The sequence below is a fragment of the Nothoprocta perdicaria genome, unplaced genomic scaffold, assembly GCF_003342845.1.
Source record: "Nothoprocta perdicaria isolate Ctin4 unplaced genomic scaffold, notPer1 scaffold_98, whole genome shotgun sequence".
NCBI lineage: Eukaryota > Metazoa > Chordata > Aves > Tinamiformes > Tinamidae > Nothoprocta > Nothoprocta perdicaria.
Window position 1 is genome coordinate 887,765 of NW_020456287.1, and position 3,296 is coordinate 891,060.

General features: G+C 54.1%; 1 long non-coding RNA gene across 1 annotated transcript in view; it reads left to right on the top strand.

The window, feature by feature from the left end:
• LOC112959323 overlaps nt 1-3,170 on the top strand; it is a 51,219-nt gene extending 48,049 nt beyond the window's left edge. The window contains exon 9 of the long non-coding RNA XR_003251596.1: nt 3,116-3,170. This is a non-coding gene — a long non-coding RNA (uncharacterized LOC112959323). The remainder of the gene's footprint in view (nt 1-3,115) is intronic.
• Nucleotides 3,171-3,296: the final 126 nt, after the last annotated feature.

The window sequence follows — 3,296 nt, forward strand, 5'->3', positions numbered from 1 at the left end:
CTTTCTTTCTTTCTTTCTTTCTTTCTTTCTTTCTTTCTTTCTTTCTTTCTTTCTTTCTTTCTTTCTTTCTTTCTTTCTTTCTTTCTTTCTTTCTTCTTTCCCCTCCCTTTTTCTTTCCTTTTCTATTTCATTTTTATCTCTTCAGATTTTTAGGATTTTTCAGAGGAAGGGCAGTAACTTCCCCCCGGATTCCCAAATGGGACAGAGAAATCGAAATCAATTTACTTCCCTCTCTTCTTCTTTTGTTTTATTTATTATTTATTTATTATTTATATATTTATTTTGCGAAGTCCTTTCCCCGCCGCGATCGCGACTTGGTTTGAAACTCTTTTCGCTGACAACTTTTAGCCGGTTGCGTTTCAGATTCCCTCCTTAGGAAATAGACGAGTTTTCCTAGCTAGAAAATTGGGGAGGAAAAAAAAAGTTTCTTACTTTGGGGATCGCGGAAAATAGATATATATATGAACATAAACACCWCCCCCCACATATATATATGGAATATATATATTTTTGGTAGGGAAATGGCGCATTTCCAAGCCCCGTTTCCCAAATGTGCCGGGAGGGTTGCAGCCCCSTTAGCGGGATCGGGGCACGGCGGCTTCGCCCACGCAGGTTTCAGAGAAATCCGAATTTCCCCGTGGGGTCACGGAAAGTCACGGGCGGGAACTGCCGCTTCAGCCCTCTGCTGGCTTTGTGATTTTTTTTTATGTACCCCAAATGTCAAATGCAACTACGGAAGTTTTCTGCGGGGGAAAACAAATAAAACTAAACCCAAAGTSGGGTTTATTTGGAGAGGGGAAGGGCTCGAGGGAAGTGCGAAAGGCGGCGGGAAGGTTCCTCGCCGCGACGGTGCCACCAAAGCCCCGGCCGGTGCCTCTCCAGTCCCAGCGGTACCGAAGGGACGGCAGGATCCCTGGAAATCCTTGTCCGCCTGGAACCGCGGGTTTCCTTGGGAAGCGCAGCCCGTGGAGCGGCACCGGGCACGTGGAAGCTGGGGCACCTGTGCCGCTCCTCGCTGGAAAAACTTGGGAGCGGCTGAAGAGCCCTGGGAAGGCGGTGGAGTGGGCGGGGGGAGGGGGGAAATCCAATCCCCTTCGTCCCCTTGCCCCCTCTCCCAAATCGCTGCCCCGCTTGCCGTCCAGCCGAGCCCGCAGAATGGGCTGGAAAGGCGAGATTTTGGGGAAAGCCGCTGTGCAAACGGACGTGATGTGCGCGGGGATCAGCAGCCCCGGTTAGCACGAGTCACCTCTACCGAGGTTTTCTTCTTTTCTTTATTTTTCTTTTTTCCTTTCTATTCTTTGGTGGTCTGGAAACTTCTTACGTATCTAAAGCCGCCTAATTTCGTAATTATTATTTCAGACCTTGTTGCGTGAGCGACCAGGTTTTTAAAAACTAGATGATTTTTTGCTCGTACGGCTCAATCTCGGCGCGGTTTCATTAGCCTCGGGCGTCTCGTCACTTTCTTTTTTTTTTCTTTTTCATTTTTTTTCTTTTTCATTTTTTTTTCTTTCTTTTACTGAGCAAACTATCTGTATGAGTTGGCTGTGGTCAGCTCGGTCCTGCTCTGTATAGTAGAAATTAAAGGACGATGCTTCGTCTGCAAAACGATTAGAGCCTTTCAGGGTGCTGGCGAGGTTGGGTAGGAGAGCCGGGGAGGTAACGACCAGTCCCTGCTCGTTGTRCGGAGAGAAAATCGTTATTTTCAATTTAGTAGATTTTTTTTTTCTCCTTAGTGCAGCTAGGAATAGTTTCAGTGCACGGAGCCTTTGCTCCGTGGAAATTAGTGGAGGCTCTGAAACGTGCCCGTCACGACGGACTGGAGGGAGGACAGAAACAGCAAATAATGAATTAGCGGGGAAAAAAAAAAGAAAAAAAAAAAGAAAAGAAAGAAATTTGGGGTTTGGATAGCGGCTTCCCAACGGCGACTTGTCTTTTTCCCGAAGCGTTTTCTTTTTTTGCTTCCTTTCCGTCGTTGCGCTGCTGTTCCCGCTCCGCGGTTATTGCGGGCAGGGCACGGGGCCCCCGGGCCCGCGGCGCTGGTCGCCCGTGTCCTCGTCCCGCCCGGGCCAGCGAAGCCGCCGGGAGCGGCGCCTCGTCCCGGCGGGCTCCGCATCCAGCCGGGCCCCGGCGCTGCCCTCGGCGTGGCCCCGGGCGCCCTGTCCCCTCCCCTCGGGGGCACCGGGGACACGCGCCCGTTTCGCCTCGCGCCCAACTCGCCGCCGCCCCGGGCGGACTCTCCCCCRGACTCGACTACAGTCGCGACATAATTAAGTTAATCGGGACGGAACCCCCCTCGGGACAATTAGCGAGCGCCAATGCTCTGCGGTGTCCGCGGGTGCTTTTATTCCCCCCAACCCCGGCGCGCAAAGAGTTATTCGGCACATAGAAAGAAGCCAAGAATTACCTCCTTCGAGCAGAGAGTCAAGCGCTACGACTAAGCAAAAATAAAGTTCAGAGGGTCAGAAAACGCTAGGAAAAAAAAAAAAAAGAAAAAAGTTTTTTTTTCAAGTGTAGAAGCTTCTTGTTAAGCGTTGAACGGGCAGAGCGCGGGCGGCGCGGCGGGAGCGCTCGGCGGGGGTCGCGGTCGCGACACGGGGGCAGCCGCCGCGGGAGCCGCCGTGTCCCGGGCGGAGCTGCCCGCGGGACGGAGCCGCTGCCCGGGCTCCCGTTGCTTTCCGGGCAAACGAGCGGTTGCTGCAAAATGCAAACGTTTCTCCAGCAGAGACTCGCCGGTGTTCGGGGCGTTTATATGAAGACGGGAACGGCCGTGACACCAACGCGAGGGGGAATTTCCGAGCCCTCCAAAGCGGCTTCAGCTTGGCGGCGTCTCGCCGCGGGCCCCGGGGGTTCCTCGGCCCCGTTCGTTTTGCGCCGTCGCCCCGGGCTGTCACCGCGGCCGCCGCCTCCGTCCCCCGCGCTGCGCCCGGGGGCGCGGGGCCCCGCGGCGCCCAACGCGGCCGCGCTCGGGCACAGCCGGCCGGCAGCACCGTTTTGCAGAGTTGCGCCCACCCCTGAATAACCAGCGCCACTTCACCATTTCATTTCATTTATTTATTCATTTTTAATAATCTTTTTTTCCCCCCTCTTCTTTCTTTTTCTTATCTTTGCCCCGCAGGCTCGCAGCGGTGCAGGCAGCGGGCGCGCAGGCGGCTGCTCCGCGCGACGATCTCGCCTTTGCCTCCCCTCTGCTCCGCACGCTGCGGTTAAAACGCTTCGTCTCCAGCTGCTGCTGTTGGTCAGTATTTACCACGAAACACTCATTTATCTCCCGGGTTCAGCTTGCTTTTTTTTTTTTT